This window comes from Chaetodon trifascialis, chromosome 11 (genome assembly GCF_039877785.1).
Source record: "Chaetodon trifascialis isolate fChaTrf1 chromosome 11, fChaTrf1.hap1, whole genome shotgun sequence".
In the NCBI taxonomy this organism is placed as follows: domain Eukaryota; kingdom Metazoa; phylum Chordata; class Actinopteri; order Chaetodontiformes; family Chaetodontidae; genus Chaetodon; species Chaetodon trifascialis.
This window is the reverse complement of record NC_092066.1, coordinates 22,863,071-22,885,000: the sequence shown is the minus strand read 5'-3', so window position 1 is coordinate 22,885,000 and position 21,930 is coordinate 22,863,071. Positions and strand designations below refer to the sequence as shown.

Below are 21,930 nucleotides of genomic sequence, written 5' to 3'. Positions count from 1 at the left end.
CGCGAGCATATGCACCTCAGCACAGCCCTCACTGGATAAAATCACCAAAAAGGATCAGGAAGAACTTTGTATAAGAAAAGACCATTATCAAGGATCATTTCTCTCCTCTGGGAAACTGGAACTGAAGCCTGTACGTACGCTATTGCTTCATTTTATGTTAAAGCTGCACCAATCAATAGTTTTTTTTTTATAGATGACGTATGAAATTATTATTGTTAACTACTATTGTTAACTCCACAATTGATGCTTTTAAATGACTCCAAACAGCAGACACACAGTTAAAGACTAGCTGGTGAACATAGTGAAGCATTTAGCAGCTAAAGAGCCAAATACTTCCCTCAGGAGTTGGCAGACTAAATACAGAGCTAAAAGGAGAGCAAATATTGGACTTCGACTCATCAGGTGTACACAAACAAGACTCCAAATGAATGCTAATGTTACTGTGTGCCTGTTGGTGTGACAAATGTTTGCTAGCACAGTAGCCTTAACAACTTTGTGGGGTGATAATATGCCAGTATTATGTTTTCTGGTTATCACTTGACCCAAGTGGCAAAAAAAAAAAAAATCAGCGAATACAGCTTTAAAGCAGATATAACTAACAGCGTTTCCTCTACATTCATTTAGGAGTGGCGCGCCGCCATTCCTAAATCCTAGCCGCCACTCCATGAAATTTCTGTCTTACTTTCTTTTTTTTATTGTCGCAAATACACGACCGCCGCATGTCTCCACCTTCACAGCAGAGTCCGACATTAATTACTCGCGAGAGCGCGGCCTTGAAAGTGACATCACGTCAAGCACCCAGGCACCAGGTCAGAGTCAGAGGAGTGTCTTGGAAAATAGGGTAGTGACTTACCAGAGAAAAAGTAGACTTATTAGCTCTTGTTCGCAAAATATTGATGGCCAGCTAACGTTACGTAACATATCATATCGGTAGCTTAAGTTAATTGGGCCCGGTGCTAACTCAGAGTCGCTAACGTGAGTAAACTAATTGATAGCATTAAGCTAATGTCTACACGCCATGATGTAACTGCTGACTGCATTTTCAGATGAGCTTGTTCAGATATTTCTCTAAGAAGAGAAAGACAGCTGATGAAGATGACGCTAGGCAGTAGCAATGTGTCGGTCGCGAACGAAACGGGTCTCAAAGCCGCTCTTGTAAGTGGACGGCGGAGCCGCTTTGGTTGTTTTTTTTCTCGACTTTTTTCTGTTCAAGCCGCACGTGATTGGTCAACTACATGACGTGTGGTGGAGGGGAGGAGGGGGAGGAGCGGGGTTACAGACACAGCACGCGCGCGCGCGCGCGCACACACACACACACACACACACACACACACACACACACACACACACACACATTCAGCATTAAAAAAGCAATTTTCAACTGGCCATTCAATAAATAGGTTGTAAAAATAAAATCTGCAGTCAAGTGTCATTTGTTTATGCTGCCATGGCTCCCCAGAGAGCCTGCCCCCGCTGCTGAAAAAAATCCTAGAGGAAACACTGTCTAAGGTTTCAATATGAAACGTTTTAAGTCTTACAGCATAAATCTATGATGTCCACGTGTCACATTGTTTGCTGAAACTATGAGAATCAGAAGTCTACATGAAATTTAGAGCCAAAATGATGAGTAGATTATTAATTAGTCCATAGACTGTTTCTATTATCAAATAATGTTTTAAAACTGGGGATCATTCTCAGGTTTCAGCTACTCACACAGAAAGATTGGCTGTTTTTGTCCTATCAAACAGTAAACTCAATATGTTTAAGTTTTGGACTTCTGGTTGGACAAAACAGTTTAAAGTTTAATGACTTTCACCTTGTGTTTTAGGCTGTTGTGATGGCCATTTTTAATCTATTGTCTGACCTTTTTGTAGACCAGTCCATTAATTGAGGAAATAATAAGCACCAGTAATGAAAATAAATGTTAGTAGCAGGCCTTAAATGAATAATTTTCCCACTGTATTTTACTCCAGCTTCATTTCTACAAAGGTTTCAACTCTAACATTATGGACTAAGTCTGAGTCAACACTTATGTCATGATTTTCACTGCATATTTTTAGACACAAATCAATTCACTTCAAGGGAATCACTGCGATCGGTGGATTTGTGAATTGGTGCATAGAGGACAACTTTGGTCAACTTTGACATGGTAAGTGTATAATATCAACGCTACACAAAAGCATTATGATGTAACTGGTGGTAAGTAAAAAGCTGTGTGTGTGCGTGTGTGTGCGTGTGTGTGCGTGTGTAGGGGAGAGAGAGAGCGAGCGATGATGACGATGATGATGATGATGATCATGAGAGGTAGTTGGGTGACACAGCTGTTGCACTCTGAGGGATTAAAAACTATCTCCGTACCCACAATCCCCTGCTTCAGCATCCACCACCTCTCCCTCTCTGAACCCAACCGTCTGCTACATAATCATCTCATCCTTTAGAACACTAACATCTCTCACGCAAGCCCACACACTCACGCATGCACACACACACAAACAAACGCACACACACAAAGGCCACAGATTGGCAGGAAATGAAACACATTACTGTATCCTGAAAACACAGTGTTTGTGTTGTATGTGTGTGAGTTTGTGGACATAAACCATCACTGAAATGAATCCCCAGCACCCTCCCGTCCCCTCACTGCACTGGAAATCAGCACTAGCAGGATTTGGTTGTGATTATTTTGTCCAACACTGACTGAATTTGCAACATGTTGTTTCTGGAAAAAAAGCACATTGTGTTGCGTAAACTAATGTTTTACAGGAGAAAGGAATGATGGAAATAACCATAATGCAGCACGTAACAAGTGCCAGTAGGACCAGTATGGATTGAGAAACAGGAGATGAACTGAGCTCAGGAAAATAAACATGTCATGCTTGTTAATATTAAACCGCAGGGAACATTCAGCACCAAAAATCACAACAGTGAGTGGAAGAACAATTTACATGGCAGCTTATTTCCTGACAAGTGAACTTACCATTGAAGGTACAGCGTTCTATGCAGGAATTGTCGATTACTATCTGTCAATACAACATTCAGACTCTGCCCCTCATCCCTGGCACAACATCTGCGCCCAATGGCAATGCTTACAATCTGGCACCTGGCTGCTACCTTTCCATAAAGTCCCAACCTCACCTGTGGCTGCAGCTCAGACATGTCCTGACCCCAGCAAAGCATGAATAAGAAAACACAGGCAGATAAATACACCAGGACACACTCGGAGTGGGTCACAAACGATGACTGCCAGGGATCACTTATGTATGAGTCTATACATTGTTATTTAGGAAAATCCTGCATAGTGCAGCTTTAAAGTATGTCACAATAATGCTTGTAATATCAATCAAAAACGTTCAATTTCACAGCAAACGTATGAAGCAGAAAATTAAAGTCTGACCTTCATTTGATAATTTAACACCCTGAGCACTGGATGCTTTATTGGTTCTGGAGGTAAATGTCAGCATAGAGTGAAGGATGTTTTGCCCTGAAGCAGGTCTGTCAGGCTCCCCAAAACAAGCTCCATAAAGAAAATGTCCAAGAATAGAATAAGAGACTTTACTCAGTATATATTATATAGACAAGTATAAACTAAGACTCACATCCTTTATGACGACAGAGCACTTAACTGCCATGTCACAATTAGTATTTTAATACACATCAGCTGTTTTTACTTGAAATAGTTATTCATCAAACATCAAGCGTGTGGTGACTGATGCAAAAATCACATTAACAGCTAAGTCTGATAATGAGGAAAACTGAGCTGTTCTCTGATGTCCATACTCAAAACAATGACAAGAAGTAGTTAGTTTTCACAGAAATCCAAATGACGTGTCAGGCTGTCAGCAACAACACGAGGAGCTGCTGAAGAGGAGCGGATGTAATCGGCCATAGAAAAAGCATGCAACAAGTTTAGCAGTGTCAGCAGTGGTGTTAGAGGGCCCAAAACACTTAGAAACACTGACTATGGCTGTCAACGACATGTCATCAGAGCTGGACTGAGACAGAAGTAAAGAGTGAGAGTTCTGACGGGAAGTCAGATGCTAAAAAACATCTTTATAGCAAAGTGGCCTGTGGCTAATATGAGAGGCTGTCATGTGGCTCCAATGAAATATTCTAGCCTAAAGTAGGTGATGCTACACTGTTGGTGCAGCAGAGGATGATAGTGGACAGAATCCTGCCAAAATGTGCCAATGAAATGAGAAAATCTCAAAAACCTCTCAGTAAATTGGCAGCTATAATCATGAGAATGATGTGGTGACAGTAATTTTGCAGTATTATCTTAGTTCTTCCTTATTTTGGGAGTATTATTGGGTATATCAACTTTTTTCAGTGGATGCTTACAGTCTATCAACTACTGCAAAGGTGCCACTGAGGGGTTCCATGGTGTAATGGTTAGCACTCTGGACTCTGAATCCAGCGATCCGAGTTCAAATCTCGGTGGGACCTGATTTTAAAAATGCGATGTGATCGGAACAGCGTAGCGACATCTAGAAGTGGTCTGACTTGCATTGTGTTCAGATCTTGAGGTGGTGTCTGTGAAGTTTTAGGTGGAACGGTGGTAATGCTGTCGCCTCACAGCTAGATCTCGCTGTGTCCTCCACCATGCCTTCGGTACCTGCTGCTTGAAGAAAGGGGCCTTTCTGTGTGGAGTTTGCATGTTCTCCCTGTGTTCACCTGGGGAATCCTCCTTAAAATACCCCCACTCACAACATGCAAGAAGATCACCACCTGACCAATGGTGACGATTGGGTCCCCGGGCGCCGGTCGGATGGCAGCCCACCGCTCCTGGTCTGCCGTGGAGGAAGGTGATCAGGATGGAATAAAGGAGGACAAATTTCACCAAATCTGCATGGCATGTGTGTGATGTAGTTGTGTGTGTTGTGTGACTAATAAAGGGGATTGTCCTTCCGATTCTTCTTCTTCTTCTTCTGGAAGAAGCAGCAGGCTGAACATGCTGCATCATTTAGCAGCAAAGAAGAGTTAGCGGAGACCTAAACTGAGTTAAAAGCAGAGTGAATACTGGACTTAAAGGGCCAGAAGAAGCAAGACATTACTGAATTACTGAAGACGGTAATACAAAAAAAGAAAAGCTCAGGCTTAACATGCAACACAAGTCAACATCACCCCACCACGCAGCAGAGCACAGCTGTTTTAGCTCCACAGTATGATACAAGTTAGTTTTCCAGCTGAGCTGCAGGTCAGTCCAGCTCATGAGTCACAGTGCAATATCTTCTAATGATGTAACACCAGTGAATGGAGAGTTGAGTTGGCCCGGAGCAGCTCATTCCTGCATTCATGGGCTTGTGAGCCACAAGAAATGCAATAAAGAATCATGTCCAGTCATTCAAAACCATACATCTCTGTCTGTCTCTACAACATGTTGTGACAACGTAAGATTTTGCCAGTTAATGTTAATATTCACACCATATTTTGCTTTTTATATGCTCGCGTGAGTCGATATAGCGTCTTTGCTTGTGGTTAGATTTTATGAGGATTGTTTCCTGTGAAGTGGTGAAGACTATTTTCAGCTCAGTGTAATCATGATAAATTAATGTGCAACCTGCCTGGCGGCCTGACACACAGTGAAGCACATCGCTGCTTTTGGAGCACTTTAGTTACTCAGCAGCCCTGAGGTCTCTGCAGCTCTGAGTCTTACTGTCCGGCCCGCTGAAAGGTTCACACACAGGTGAACAGAGACACCGAGACAGGAGAACAGAGACAGAGGGAGAATAACAGGGTGTGTGTGTGTGTGTGTGTGTGTGTGTGTGTGTGTGCTCCTTTCTTCCAAAAATACATGTCATCAAGATAAGGAGGAGGAAGGGGATCACTAAAAATTGGATTTTGGAATTGGGTTTGGATCATCAGTAACACAGTGGCAAATAAAAGTGGAATAAGCATTAGGCAGTAAATCAACTGTATGCTCACATGCAGTCATTTGCTTTCTCTCTCCCATGACGGCTGTCTCTTCAGATATCTTACTGTACATCACACTGATGCTGCATCTGAGTCAGCGTAAAGAGGTAAGCTCTGTCTGCTCAATAAAGCTGTTTAAGCTGAGGCTCTGTAGGCGAGTGTCGCCCGACAACACTGTGAATCTCACCAAATGTAGTTAATGCTACCGAAACATGGAACTTCACATTTCATTGTATTGTGTGATGAGCTGTTTTTGCTGCTGTAGAGGATAAAAGTAGCTGCAAACCTGAAAAAAATATAACATAATGTCTATTATCTCGTCTCCTGTTTTATCATTTAAAAATGGAGACTTACAGCAGTGTAATCTTTCTTCTTTGTAAGAAAAAGTGTAGCTTCAAACATTTATTCTGACAGTTCAGGATGTAATGATTCAAATCGATCCGTGCTGGAGCTCAGTGCATGTGAGCCGGAGCTCTGCCTTCGTGGGTACAGCTGTGTGGAATAGTATTTTAACATTTTAGCCGTAAGGTAAAACTGTGAGATAGAATAATAGCCTACCCATTCACCTCTAAAACCAGCAGCACTGCAACTTTAAAGAGTGTGTGCTGAGTTATTCTGTGTAAAACTGCTGATACTGGCCTTGGATCAGCAGATGAAGCATAGAATGTGTATGTGTGTGCTGTTAAAAGGTCATCAGAGATGGCGAAATGGATTAAAATCACATGGAAATCTACTGAGGTGTGATGACTTGATTTGGATGATCATAGATTTACCATACAGAGGACTGTATAAAGGAAATTAAGTATTTTACAGACACAAAGCACACATGCACAGTGGGTCGGATATGTCTGATTAAAGATAGACCGGCAAACGATTTTCACACAAAACATTGCAAGGCGGCACTGATTAATATTTGTATCTTAACAGTGCAATCACTCACTACGTGTGATGTCTGAGCAGTCACTCATAGTGATGGACCCACAGAGAATCTGACTGACTGCAGCTCCCCTCAGCTCTCTGCAGAGCGTGTTAGCATCTTTCAGCTCGATGCTTTGGGATTTAGCGTTTTGGTTTACTCTCACTGATCTCAACAACCTTCAGTGAAAAAAAAATCTGAAAAACTAGGTAGGCAGGGTTGTATGATTTCTCTGAATCTGATAGTAAAAATGGAATCAACTGTAAAGTGCAGAATACTGCTAAATTTGTGCTGTCGGTGAGAGTAGCCTCTGCCAGAGCTGTTTACCTGCTGTGTTCAAGCTGCACGCGTTTGATAAAAATACTGCAATGTTGTGTTCCATCACATTCAATAATATCCATTAAAATTTGAATCTTTTCTTATTTAACTTGAAATTGTATTCATCCATCACATGATGAGACACTGTCTCCGAAATGAGCTTAAATATAAAAATACAGAATTCAGAAAAAATTAACAATAAAATGGAATCTGGAAAAAATGATAATGCATTTCATAGGGCCCTGACCCCACTGTACACTACCTGCTCAGCAGGCCAACAAAGGCAGAGTCTCACTGGTGTACATGGCGCAGCATTTAGCAGCAAAGAGCCAAACTTTTTTCTTAAGAGTTGGTGGAGACCTAAACTGAGCTAAAAGCAGAGTGAATACTGGACTTAAAGGGCCAGCACACTCTGCTGGGTGTGTGAAGAAACAACTGCTAAGATGCTGCTAACACTGACGCACCCTCACTAAATGCACATTTACATCAGATGGAACCTCATGATTGATGATTTCTAAACAACAGCGACTTTATAAAGTTGTCTCATGCGGCTTTAAGGAACAGTCTGAGATTTTAGGAACGATTCCTGCTTGCTGCTGCCTCACCTCCACTCAGATGTAAGGATCGACATTTATTTCATCTGTGTGGTTAGACGGCAAACAGAAGCACTTCCTAAAATGATGGACTGCTCCTTTCGATGTGTTCGTCAACAGTTAAGATGTCAAGGCCAGCAGTTGCAGAGGATAAATGAGTTGCCTCATTTCGTCTGGAGCAAACAATCCAGACAGCTGAAATGTGTCTGGGAGTCCACTGGCTTAGCTCAGAACCGTCAGCTGTGAAACTTACAGCCATGTCATTCTAATCTGTTTAACTCATGGTCACAGGCATGCTGCATGACTTCCCTCTGGGCTTTCGTTCATGTTGCTCATAAAACCTGCTGAGACAAATGGATGGTGACATGAGCAAAGAATCCGTCTGTGTGATTAAACATAGAGGACAAAGGGGAAACTAAAGCATCACCACGGCTGTAGCTGAGACATCTTCCCCTTTGTCAGACTCATGGCGTCGAATGAGTTAATGAAATCCTGTCATGGCTGCCCAGCCAGTCGCCATGGTGACTCAGCAGCTCCTCGCTGTCTCCTTATTGATGGGCACAAGCTCTGACACACACACACACACACACACACACACACACACACACACACACACACACACACACACGCACACATGCACAGCAGCAGTTTAGATTACTGCTGACAACACACAGTGTCGACCTATACACACACGCAGACATAGCATCAGTACATGAGAGAGAGGTGCAGACAGTCAGCTTATTCAACCGGCCGTATGACCAACGGCGCAAATCTGTCAGATGTGGCTCTGCGTGTTTGCTGTGTTTGCGTGTTGTGTTCTCAAAGTGAGAGATGATCGGGAAAATGAAGGCAACACAGAGGAGAAGAGAGGGAGAGGAGTGTTGAGGAGCGAGTGAAGGAGCGCAAGCAACGAGGTGAAATGAGAGCAGAGGAGCGCGATGAGTGAAACTGCATCTTTTCAGCTCCAGAAGGGAGATCTTGTGTTTTTACTGGAGTTTGTGAGGAAGGCAACACGTTTTTTCTTTCGAAGTTCAGGACAGCTTTCATATGTTGTCCTGCGTCTGATGTCGTTCAGTATGTAGTCATGTGATCAGAGACCGAACTCGATCCCAATTCCTAAAGTCAAGGTACTTGCTGACGAGTATCAATCCATTTGTAAAATTTCTGTACCTCACTGGAAACTGGATTGATAGTTTATGCTCAGAGCCATGTCTACAGTGTGATGGCTGTGGTCAAAGGCTCTGTGGTTAAGCTCCAGGCCGGCCTGAAATTTTACAACCTGCAAAGTCTGCACGGTGATGCAGATGCTACGAGGCTGCAAGACCTGTGATTGGTCAGTCTGGGTTGCTCGTGTTTTTTCCCGCACGGTTCTGATGAGAGTGAAGACACATTTAGGAAGGTGACGAAGACTCAGTGAAGGCCTTTACACTGCAGACGTCCTGTCACTGAGCAGCCCGCCTCCATCATGCAATGAAGTCAAATGGAATTCGTCCATGCTGCGTTTCAAAATGAATCCCAACAAGGACAAAAACGTCCTTTATGGAGAAGTAACTCGAGGCAAGTTTTCCTAAAGTTAGCTGAATGGCACCGTCAACACTTCCAGTTTCACAGTAGACAGTTTCAGATATTTATTGTGATTGATTCGTTTGCTGCAGCTGGTCTCGTGTGAGGACTTGCCTCTTTTCTCTGTTTCTAAAATTGGACTGTATTGTTGGTCAGACAAAAGAAGACCTATGAAGACGTCCCTTTGCACTCTGGGAAGCCGTGATGGACATTTGGAGTTATTTCTGACATTTCATAGACTCAACTTATTAACTTAATTAGAAATGAATTCACATTATTCAATAAAGCCATCTGTTGTACACACGTGTACACACACATACACAGTGGTGGAAAGTAACTAAGGACATTTAGTCGAATACTGTACTGAAGTACAATTGTGAGGTACTTGTTCTTACATGTATTTCTATGTTCTGCTACTTCATTCTTTATTTCCATTTGAGAGGAAAATACTGTACTTTTATTCCACTACACTTATCTGCTAACTTTAGTTCCTAGTTTCTCTGCAGAATCAGATCAATAATACAAAACACAATGATCCAATGAATGCGGGTGTATTCATCATCATATGTTAAGATAAGACGAGGCGTTATTGATCCTCGGGGGGAAATTCACAAACTACTTAGTAGCATAAAATATGAAGCAATTAAAATTAGCTCCACCTTTACAAGCTACCTCCATCTTTTATTCTGAAATGGGTCATTACACAAGATGAGCATTTACTTCAGGTACTTAAAGTGTATATTGATCATAATACTTTTGCACTTAACAAAGTGACATCTTGAATGTTAGACTTTTACTTGAGTGTTTCTCTACTGTGCTAATACTACTTTACTGCAGTCAAAGTACATACAGTATACATCTCCATATATTTACCCCAGAGTAAAAACAAAGACCGTGCTTCACTGTCTCTCTCAGGCCCCCACACTGCAACCGTCTTACAGCAAAACGGTTGTTTATTTATGCAAAGGAGAGTGTAGGAGGACAGACAGCATGAACAAAGGAGGCAAAAAAGGAGGCAAACAGAAGCAGATGGAAGCAGCTCGGGGCTATATGTGTCTTTTGGAGAGGAAACGTAATAATTCCTATGCTCAGTGTTTCCTACAGCAAGATCTACAATTTAAAAGGTATCGAGGTATTTATTTTACTGTAACTCAAGACATCTTGAAGGCAGTGACAGAGCAGGCGCACACACACTAACATTGCAGATAGTTATCTCTATAGAGGCACATGAAAACCGGTGGTGAGTCATACCTCGAGAACTGTATTTAGACTGAGTTGGAAATGCTGCAACAGATTTCATTTCAAATAGTTTAGAACACGTTTGCAATGCAGGTTTATCTATCTACATAGACATATATGTGTGTGTATATGTGTATATACTATAGCCCTTTACACAGTTTATGCATCCATATAAACTAGAATCTTTGCACCACTTTAACTTACATTTCACCAGTTATCCCTTCAGGCTGCTGTCAGACTCTCTGATGGGCAGACAGAGGGGAGGGCTGCAGGCACAACTCAGGGCTGATAAATGAATAAAATATTTCATCTATTACATCACATTATTTACATTCACGATTCTCCTAAAAATATGCTATGACTGCACATGAACAAAATAAATATTAGATATGGTAGTCGAGTACAGTGGTCTTTTTGGTGGCACATAAAATATTTATCTATCATAAAGTACGATGTTAAGTAACATTAGTGGACTAATCATGCAGAAATGGACCCGACACAGCACTTCTTATGTTCTGTCATTAATTTGGAGAGCATTATATGATGGAATTCATGATAATGTGTTATTTCATCAGTGGGTAGAAATACTGTATGTAAATGTCAGAAATAGCACTGACATTGACATACAGTGTTTCTGATGACTGTCTGACCTTTTGAAGAAGACAACATGAACTTTGATTTATTCCACTCTGAACTCTTGCTGTTGTCCCGTACAGTCGAACATTTTGTCCCTCACTCTGCTGTACAGTCTCATGTCAGGTCCGATCTGAACATCAGTGTCTGCGATCAGCGGGACAGAAAAGACCTTTGCTTGTTTCAAATCACAAACACACACTGATGGAGGCTTGCTGGAAGGAGATGATGAAAACGAGAAAGACACACGCTCATCCCGTCCACCCCGGCTCTACTGTACCGTGTGATGTCGGGTCGGATCTCAATCTCGGCCTCTTCCCTCAGCAGGAGAGAGCGACCTTTGCTGTTTCCTCTGAACTCTCCCTTTGATCTGCTCACTGCATCTCCAACATATATCCAGGTCAGTCGTTATGGTGCTTCACTCTATTTGTTTGGTATTCATTGGTTAAATTGCTTCTGGGTAGAACATCAGTAATAAATGCTGCTAGTTTACCTACAGTTCCATGTTTCTCCTTCCAATCATGGAGAGAGTGCAGAAAGCTGAAGTGAAACCAGAAGCGTCTGTTCCAACACGTGATAAAAGCTCATTTAAAATCAGATTTACATTAGCAGCAATGCAAATTTATCTAGACCACGCTGACACATATCGGCTGATATGAACTGATATCTGTGTATTGGCCGATAAGTAATAAGAAATGTCAGCACAGAAATGCCAAATTTGGTTTGAGGTCATTTAGAAACAGTCCACCACAGAGCTCTGACAGGTTGATGTTTATGCTGTATCGAGATTTGTAACGAGATTATTTCTAGTTATGTGATGTTTATGTGTCTGGGAATCAGATTTTTTAAAATGCCAAACACCCACAGCAGCATCGGCCTCAAAAATCCAGTATCTACACCACAACCATAGCCTACTATTGTTCATTTTATTTTATTTAATGTATACTATTTCTAGTTTAGAGGCCTTTAAAGAACACCACTTTCCATCAGAACAGATCCTCGGTGCTTCTTACAGTCTTGATCAGTGATCGATTTGCTGATTGTGTGACGTGGTTAAAGGAAGCAAACATCTAATATGTGGATCTGTCAGTTTGGACTTTTCAGTCACACATGCTGCTCCCAACGTCAACAATGAACTTCCATGATCAAATAATTTGTTGCTTAACTTTGTTAAAATCGCAAAGGATCACACTCTTGGATCAAGCGTGGTAGTACATACTAGTTTAGCTTTGGTTCCCAACCTGGTGGTCAGGACAGAAGGTGAACTTGAAGAGTTTCAATGTGATAAAAACAGTGTTTAAGAAACACTCATCGGCCGAACTGCTGACAGCTGGTAAGACATATGCAACCTGCGACAAGAAGTCTCAAGAAAATTCCTTTGTTTTAAGGGTTCACCAGCTATAAAGGTTGCAAACAGCTGGTCTAATAAGTCCTGCTCACTCAGACAGACAAAAGACACCCTCACTGAGACGCCAGCTGGACCAGTTTCTGTTAACTTCGGCTTGTATGCAAGTCCATTATCTTTTAGTTGATTTTTAACACAAGCAAAATGTAAATAAAGTGAACATGAGAAACACATTCAAAAACAATCTCCAACCTATTTCTAATCAGTCACAGTGGCACACATTCATTTCTGTTTACTTTCTGTGAGTCCATCGGGTCCATCCAACACCCACCGCTCAAGTCCCAACTGGATTTCTGGGTAAAGCCCCTATTTAAAGCTGAGCTGTTATAGTGCAGACCCCTCAATGAAACATTCATTCACTCATTCATTCAACCTCTATTTATACTCAAGAGGTCATTGAGGAGCGATGCTCATTTACAATGACATCGAGGCAATTACAAAAACAAAGAGGAGGAAAAAACCAAACCACAAAGAGATATGCTAACAGAGAGCCACTGTAATTCATCAAGAAGCCACTGAAGAGATCCGATTTGGGAAAATAATGGGATGGATAAATTATGATAATGTGAAATAAAACGTGCAATAAAATTCAGAAATGACACATCAGTGTGAGGTGCTGGGCCGTTCAGTCAGTCAGGAGGTTGTCTCACACAGGCCTTTCACTTTCACAAAGCTGATTCACGGTTAACCAGGCAAGATCACCATGGTAACCACAACTGAAGCTACTGACATGCCAACTCCTCAGCGATCAGCTCCTTCGAGTCACCATTCAACATAAACACGGTCTACATATAAATTTAGTAAGCAATGAAGATAACAGGCGGCACCGTGGACGAATCTCGCTGATAATGTGACGGCTGGCAGGACGATGCCCCTGCAGAGAGCTGGAGTGTTACATCCATTCTTCACTCATGATTTATTCTATCAGAATTAATGAATGTTTGCAGGAATTTCAGGTCTGTAAATCCCACCGTGCCAATCGAAATGGGCTTCTAACAGATAGCTCACAGCTTATATAATTCTCGGTGGTCATCAATAATGAATAAAAACGACAACTGCAAATGAAGTGCACTGAAAGTCTTTCGAAGGATTCTCAAGAGTGACTGATGCAACAGATTGCAGCCATACTCTCATCGGCACAGCATGAGACCGACTTCACAGACTCAAAGGGAAAGGACAATATTGTATGAATGGAAAGTTTTCCCACCGTGTCTTCATTACCAGGCGGAGGGAAATTATCCCGTCTGCGGTCTCAAACACACACGCTCATGTGAGCTTAAGAACAGAGTCATCAGAATCCAACATGATCGTTTCTCATGCATCTAGCTCCTGAAATATTTCCTCACACTGACGCTAGAAAAGGCTGAAGGTAAAGGTAGATGAAGAGTAAAGGGTTGTTCAAGTTAGAGATACAAAAATGCATACATGTCCTGTAATATCCAACAAATTTCAGATTGATGTTTTAAAGCTGCAGTCATTGATTTTTTAGCCACTGGGGGGAGTGCATGCTTAAAACACAACTGCTGTCATATTTCAATATACAGACACTATTTTTAAAAGTGAGATTCTTCTTTTGAACTGGTTTTTGCCAAAGCCAGCAGACTCCATTCACAGAAACAGTCATTTTATCATCTTAAACACACTGTTGTCAAACGCAACAAACAAAATAAAACTCACCAAAAGCTTGTCTTTCACTGTTCCAACAATCACAACTGACTGTGGATTGGTCAAAATAAAGTCTAAATTCATCCAATCAGGTGAGGAGTGAGAGAGAGGGCGGGCTCAGAAAAGCAGCAAAAACAGCATGCAGTACTGGAATATTTCCACCCCTACGGACACTATGACATTATTATGGGCATTATTTTCAGTATTTTCAGATGGAACTTCAACAGATTTTCCAGTTTTAAAAAAAATGGAAATACTGGATGACAAACTCTGACTCCTGTCGTCCTGCAGCGCATCCAGTGCAGCCGCTGTGGTGGTGCTGCTTTTTGTTTCCATAGTCAAATATTAAGTTTCTCTTTATGTTTCTCTGCAGGTTTCTCATTACGAGCAATCCCTGACACACTGCACCTCGTTCTGACCCATCGTAAATACAAAACTATATTTAAGAGCCGTTTTAATGTGTTCAGACGGCGGAAAGAGAAACATTCATTTATGTCCTAAAATAAACCACCTGGGTGGATTTTATGTACAATTTAAATTTATTCTCATACTTATATAACAAGCTGGCATGTTTCCATCTGTAGAGCAATAAGAAGAAGAGTTTTTGTGGGTTTTAATGATCATTGTTAGCAACGTTGCCTTTATTCAGACTGTGCCAGTCATGCAGGTACACTCCTGTATATACATCACTGAGCACTATTTGATCCCTGGTTACATATCATCATCTTTTTCACTCCATCTGCCCCATCCCTCCTCGCTGGAGGCTATCATAAAGCACTTTTACTGAGGACTTCAGTATGGTTGGAGGGTACTACTACTACTAGTCATCTCGCTCCTTCATACAGGCGGAGTTGATGTTACGCAGAAACACGAAGGGATAACTTGATGTTCTGACCCCACTCTTACATAATCTTACGTTTTACAAACTACTATCAGGGCTTAGAGATTGCCTCAGGGGGCTACGCACTATTAGATCATATATCTACTGTGCTGGCTCTGCCTGGCTGACTTGTTGACGTACTGAATGACTGGACACTTTGCACATTTCCTGTTAAAGCTGCGCATTATAACGGACTGTGATGATTCACATTACTTCCACAGTGAATGGTTGGTCAGCTGGATAACTGCTTGACTGCCTGTTTCACTGGAAACCTAACTCTGTGACTCTGAAAGGCTGCCTTGACTGACTGAATGTTGAGTATACCTGGCTGGATGACCGCTTGCCTGACTTCTTGTTTGCTTGGCTGGTAATCTGGGAGGGATTGCTTGTAATCCCACCAATCCCTAAAGCAGAAATTATGGCATCATCATCACAACAGCCATGCATTAGAACATCTCTGATAATCCATCCAGCTTCCTGCTTGAAGTCTCAGGCAGGGGTGGAGCAGCCATTTTAAAAGTGTGGGGGTTCTCGGGGTAGGACGTGAGCACCGTATCCCCCTCTCTTCCTACGCCGTTCCAGTCTCCAACATGCAACAACAAAACAGCCATACGTGCAAAGGCCAAACCATCCAGCCATGATTCATACACTCAAATATTTACGCTCATGCTTCTTATATTCTGCATCGCACTTCCTCAAAATCTGTATTTCTCTGCAAACAACTGCAGAAATTGTATCTGATATCCCAAAACCCATTAGCTTATCAGTCATGGCTAGTCTCTCTGAGGAAAGGGAAATGCCATGTTATGTTATGGATGTTCCAGTCAAGCTGCTCCCACTATCCGGAACACTGGCCACATCATCATCTCAGACCCACTTTGCAAAGTTCACCTCCACGATATGTGACTTAACTTTCATCATCGGAAACTTTGCCATCTTAAACTGCTCTTCATCATCCTCAGCTGTAAAATAAGTAAACATGCACATGTGGGTCTGATGGTGCCTGTTAGAGGATCTAGGTTTAGAAACTGGTGTACATTTTAATATTTACACACATTATTTGCTCCAGCCCCAGCTGACGCTCATGTGGAGCTAGTTCATGAGAAGAGCTCAGGTGTGTTTTGGAGAAATTTGACCGCTGGGACTGTAGCAAATGTACAGATGTTAGGTGCATCCATTAGCTTGCTATTCACACACGCAGTCACTCTGTGTGTGTGTGTGTGTGTGTGTGTGTGTGTGTGTGTGTGTGTGTGTGTGGAGCTGTTGACAGTTCAGTCTCAGCTTCTGAATTGATCTCAACATTAAAGAGGAACTCCACTTGTTTCTTATTTTTCTCAGGGCAGGTCTCCCTTCAGTGCTCCTCCATAACTGATGGTGAGGTCCGGCAGCCTCAGGGTGAGTGTTTATTGTTGAAACGTTACGACGTCTACATGTTTCACTTTCAGTCTGAACACACCTTCATAAGTTTGACCTCAAATACTAATACTCGAGCTAGCTTTTGTTTTCATTCTATCTTATCTACTGTGACATATTTTTTGCATTTACAATTCTTGTCATCTTGCTATGCGGGCAGTAAGGGAAACATTTTCTACATCTGCACACACTGTAAGTCCCTCTGTATATAGGAACCTGCTAGATACATTTATGTAAATTCTTTGCTCCATTGTGCCTCCCATCCATTTATTACTGCAGCAGTCTCTTGCTGGGCTTATCTTTCTTTCTTTCTTTCTTTCTTTCTTTCTTTCTTTCTTTCTTTCTTTCTTTCTTTCTTTCTTTCTTTCTTTATGTTTTACTGTTCTTCTTGGCTGGTCGTCTTTCTGACAAACCTGTTCATCACTGATCAGTAATGAAGACATTTCCCATAAAATATATGCTGTTTAAGAAGAACTGCTGCTAAAATCTGAGCCGGGGGGCTCATCCACAGGGGCACACAGTTTACATGACAGTTAACACAGCAAGCCGTAATTAGAAACTGGGCACTGTTCATTATGCTGTGAGGGTTATATCGTTTCACAGATCCTTAACCAAAAAACAAAAAGAAAAACCTGGCATTTCAACAGTGTTTTCTTCACTTAAAAAAAAAAACACCTTCCATACTTTCATGTATTTGTGTATGTTTGTTCACCACCATGCTGCTCATCATCCTGTGAACCACTGAACTAAACTGGCCAGCGACAAGAATGGGTCTGCTGTCTACCAGTGACAGGCATTCATTATGCCCACCAAAGGTCCTGACTCATGACAAACCTGTGCTTCTGACATTTCTGTCACATCACTGTCCCTTGAATCTTTTGAGAATGTTTTCTCCCCAAGCCAAAAATACAGGATAAAGTTTCAGCCCGTAACACCCTGAACAATATCTCACATCACAACACTGACAAACTCATAATTTGTCTGTATTTGGGGATGAGAACATGAGGAAAAGACACATTTTAAAACAAATGGCAGCATTATCAATCATCAAACTCCCAAACGATACCTGCTGTGGTCTCCTGTTATGACAGCTGCCACGTAAAGTACAGGAGCCAGCGGCAGTTCATGTATGATTGTCATATGTTTTAGGGTTACCCCACAAAGTTTGGCTAAGAATAAAGCAAATGGTTGGTCCAGTGGTGAATGACACATACAGAACTGTTAAACTGTGACATCTATGGTACCCAGGTGGAGACTTGTTGTACACCACCTCCCCTCTCTCTCCACATTCCCCCCCCCTCTCTCTCTCTCTCTCTCACTCTCTCTCTCTCTCTCCCTCATGTTAACAATCAAAGTAATATTACAATACATTCATTTGGGAGATGCATTGCATGTTAGAGGAAAAAGATGCTTCTCTAATGTGAGGAATTGCTGCTTTTGTCTCACCTCTGTTGTATAAGTTGAACATTGATGAGTTTGAAAGTGTTGGAAATAAAAAGCAGTTTGAAGCACTTTCTCCATTTCCACATGTTTAACAGACTGAATGATTATGTGGAAAAAAATTAACTGAGAATATAAGCAACAAATGAATTTATAATGAAATAATTACTGTGGCTACTTTTGCCTAAAGTTCGGTCTCTTGCTCGAGCACACTTAGACGTGTGATAAGGAGCAGCAGGGCAATAAACCAGAGGCGTGAATATAGACAGTGCAGTTACACTGGGACCTGTGGGGTGAGGGGGCCTTCAAGAAAGCTGGCCCTCCAGTTTTATAGAACAGGCCCTTACGAGTGAGATGCTGAAATACACCTGCATTCAAAGAAGAACCCACAATAAATTTACAATGGTGCCATTTGTGATGTATGCTCTGGAAAAGGCAAACCATCTCCATCATGGTTTTCTTCTTCTTCTTCTTCTTTTTTGTAAAAAAAAAAAAAAAATGATGATGATACTCATTCTACATAAGATATAAAAACTATTCAAATAAAAAGCAAACCAATAACCTTTTGAGCAGCTGCCCACCTGGTCTACCGCCTCCTAGCACCTCCTTAAATTAGTAATGAATAAGATAATGTTTTGATCTATCATCAGATGTCATTTTATTTTTTAATTCCCAGCTGTCTGATACTGATTAGACCCAGTCTATGCCCTGCAGTTGTGTCAAAAAGTGGCCTAAATAATGAAAATTCAAGGGGATCTTCTGATTAAATACTGTGCGACAGATGAGTGACAGCGACTGAGACAGACTGTAACAAGGCGACAGGTAGGCAGAGCTGGACAGGCTGAAAGTCTGCACAAACAAAGTGTGTCAGAAAAATGACTGACCTCTGCAGCCCTGCAGGGGCCACCAGCAGGTCAGCACCAAGCACTGACCCCTGTCCCACTGTCAATCTCTTCTAGACCCCAAACTTTCCAAAGACACCACATATTCCAGGCTCAATTACTGTACAGTAAAACTTCAGAGCCACTTCTGCCCGTGCTTGAAATGTAAGGGACGATGAAGACATACGTGCTCTGAGAGAGTATTCCCACAGCGTGTCTGCGCTGCGGCAGCTCATCCATTAATGACTTTAAAATACATTTATCATCCTCACACACAGCATGTTCAATTTCACATGTGAGGCAGCCTGAAGACTAACGCCAGAAACAGCCAGAGAGAGAAAGACCTGAGTGCCGTTGGAACAATGTGTACTAATCCACATAGAGACACAGGATGCAGTGTGTAGCTGTGTATGTGTGTGTGGAGTCGGGGGGTGGGGGTATTATTGTATAACGGCAGGCTTAGTCCCTATAGAACATCACAGACTCTTCCTAAAACTGGTGTATAGGCTGAGCAACATCAGAAAAAAAGCCTTTATATAACAAGGCCCTGTCTGCTCCGGAGCTGCACCTGACTGTCTGAGAGAAATGTGCTCCATAGTGAATATGATGGAGACAAATAGCACTAAAACCCACAGGCTATAGGTTACTGTAGTCCCATATGGGAGTATTAAGGTTAAAGAGGTGAAGTGAGATGCAGTGAGGCCTCTATGCACTCATTAATGATGAGTGAGGAGCACTATGAGCTCGTGCAGGAGGAGAATAAGAATATATTTTTGGAGTACTACAGCCTAGTGGTTTTTCAGCAGGAGGGGTGTACCATCCCGACTGCGGCACCACCATAACAAAGAGACACGAATCCACGGAGCCCTGCATGAGAGGCAGAGATCCCCCCTCACACGCCCACTCTGCTCCACCGTTGTGATGGGGAACACCGTGCACAACCATGACAAATCACCAGTCCGCCATATCAAAAGCTAAATATAGGCCCATGTCCGTGCCACTGCAGCTCGAGACCTACAAAAAACCCGCTATAAATATGATATAATATATCATCATTCATTTAGGAACGCACGAGAGGCTGGCGCAGCGCGAGGATTCACGCTAGGACAATCACGCGATGACACACCGTGACTCAGATGTTAATTGTGAAAGAGGTTACTCGACTCACCGTTTCGATGTGTCCCGTTTCTTTCGCGGAGTGTGTGTGTGTCTGTGTGTGTGACAGTCAGAGTGTGTGATGGTGAAAATCTCTCCACCTTTCGCTGCTTGCAGAGCAGACTGGTGCCAGGACGCAGCACAGGCCACGCCCCCTCCTCAGACGGCTCAGCCAATCAGAAAGCAAGGAGCTTTTTCCCTGAATCTGCAGACAGAGGGCTGCTGCTTCCTTCACGTGCTGCCGTAAATATGAAACTTTCAATTTCATTTCATTTTGTTTATGGATTTGAGGAACACATTTTAGTAAATCCAATGAACAGCATGTCAATATGATGACACGTAAATCCATGGACCCGAGATAAAAAGGTTAAAAGATCAGGTTAGACCAACTGAAAAAACTTTAAAACCTGCATCACATCAGCATAAATTAAAACAAAAATAATTATCATCTTCAAAATGATCATATAAAACAACAGCAAACGTATAATTGATATTGTACTTGAATATTCACTGCAACATAAATCAGACATGACCTCTCTAAAAACCCCTCTTCTCCTGAACAACTTAGTATTCAATGGGAGTTACCAGCGAAGAACCACTTTAGGTGCTACATTTTTGGCAATTTACATAATTACACTTTCTTTTTCATTTTTCTTTTTAGCTAGGTTGACTATGGACCAGTTATCTGTCAGCATAAGTATTATGAAGCATAAATATTGAGAGTTTGGTTAAAACGTCTCCCATGTTCGTATTATAAAATGTAGTGTTTTCAGTGGACTGAATTGATAGCTTAGATTCAATTATGAACACTGCACACAGTAAGGATCGGCACAGAGAGAAGCAGTTTAGGTCCATCTACACAGTGTAGTGCAAACAGTATATACAGTGCAGTGCATACACAGTAGGTAGCATAGTATAGTAATGTATATTAATGTCATAGTGAATACAGCGATGATGTATCATTAATAAAACTATGATATGTACACCATGGACAGAACCACCAGTATGTACAATACAGTGAACCTAAACAAGAAGCTAGTATGTAAACATGCACAGTGTAAAAGAGGCCATTATCTACAAATCTCTGAATACAGATAACCTAAAATGCAAATACAGTAGGCAAATGAGCCCGAAGTAACAGCAGTGACAGTGTAAAAGTAGTGCAAACAGCTTGATGAAGTGAAAGGTCCTGAGGTTAGGAGGTGCTGTTGCTTGGACCATGTGCTATGGTGGCAGTATGTAAGAAACGAGAACATGATAAGCATGAACCAATAGAGCAAACATACTGAGAATGTAGGATTCCATCACCAAATTGAGATTTGAGTACTTCACAAATAGGAAGGTAAATTGCTTTTCCAAGAATTTGTTACCTTACTCTGAGATGTTGTGTGTTTATCCCTTTCAGGCTGCATAGCTCCTTCTGTTGTGTAGTGCATAGTCGACCAAATATCTGCACACCCAAAACTTTGAACTTGTCTAAGCATATTGGAATATCTCTTGATGTTGTTCTCCCAATATAACTGTACTACAATCCCATTTTTTTTTTAAAAGTTGGGATGCTGTAGTAATATCATCTAGTAATATCCTTTATACAATCTCCATCCTTGCTTGTGAAGGACTGAGCCTTTCCAGGATGCCCCTCTCATACAGAATCAAGATACTATCACCTGCTACCAATGAACCTCTTTACCTGTGGAATGTTCCAAACAGATGTTTTTGGAGCATTCCACAACTTTCTCTTGTCCCAATTTGTTTGAAATGTGTATATGTTACACAGTGTCCCCACTTTTTTGGAATCAGGATTGTATATAATCTAAACCATGACTAGAATTAGTAGATTTTGCATCTTGGGTGCAGGGTTTTAGGCAGAGACATTACAGGCTCTAATGAAGTGCTCAGCTAACCTGCAATTTAAGTCA

General features: G+C 41.8%; 1 protein-coding gene and 1 non-coding gene across 2 annotated transcripts in view; one reads left to right on the top strand and one right to left on the bottom strand.

Moving 5' to 3' along the window:
* Positions 1–20,130, bottom strand: part of LOC139339273 (microtubule-associated protein 4-like) — a 108,698-nt gene extending 88,568 nt beyond the window's left edge. Inside the window, exon 1 of the mRNA XM_070974806.1 lies at positions 20,025–20,130. The gene's annotated coding sequence lies outside the window, so the exon portion shown is untranslated. The remainder of the gene's footprint in view (positions 1–20,024) is intronic.
* On the top strand, positions 4,372–4,443 carry trnaq-cug (transfer RNA glutamine (anticodon CUG)). Its single transcript has one exon. It is a non-coding gene; the product is annotated as a tRNA-Gln (tRNA).
* Positions 20,131–21,930: the final 1,800 nt, after the last annotated feature.